This window comes from Carassius carassius, chromosome 8 (genome assembly GCF_963082965.1).
Source record: "Carassius carassius chromosome 8, fCarCar2.1, whole genome shotgun sequence".
In the NCBI taxonomy this organism is placed as follows: Eukaryota; Metazoa; Chordata; class Actinopteri; order Cypriniformes; family Cyprinidae; genus Carassius; species Carassius carassius.
The window spans coordinates 26804415-26804995 of NC_081762.1; positions in this window are offsets into that span (position 1 = coordinate 26804415).

The window sequence follows — 581 nt, forward strand, 5'->3', positions numbered from 1 at the left end:
TATATTATTAATCATGATTAATTGCATCCAGAATAAAAGTATTTGTTTTCCATCATCTTTTTTGTTTTGTTTTGTTTTGTTTTGTTTACATATACTTTTTTGATGTTGTTAAAAAAGGCTGATGTGATGAAGACATCTACTGTACTTGCTCTCTTCCTCGGGATGTTTTTGAGTTTCACTGTTTCCTGCTGGAATGAATATTTTAGTCTGTTTTTTTGTTTTTGTTTTTTGCTGTCTGGCATGTTGTTAATCCAGAGCTCAAGCCAGTGGCCACCTGTTCCTCCGTTTCCTCATCTCACTCTCTGCTGACATCTGCTGACACTGTGTAAATATGCGCTCATTTTTATCTCTGGCTCACAAAATGAAGCAAATAAAGTATGATATATCCTCCTGAGACACGAAAAAAAATAGAGCATAAGAAAAAATGGAAAAATAACAATTTTGAAAAATTTATTCATATCATGCTATGTCCACAGTAGAGAACACTGTGACTAAATATATATATATATATATACATGAATATGAATAAGTAGTGTACATGAATGAACCTGTTGTGAGGTTTTACAGTATAATAGTTTACA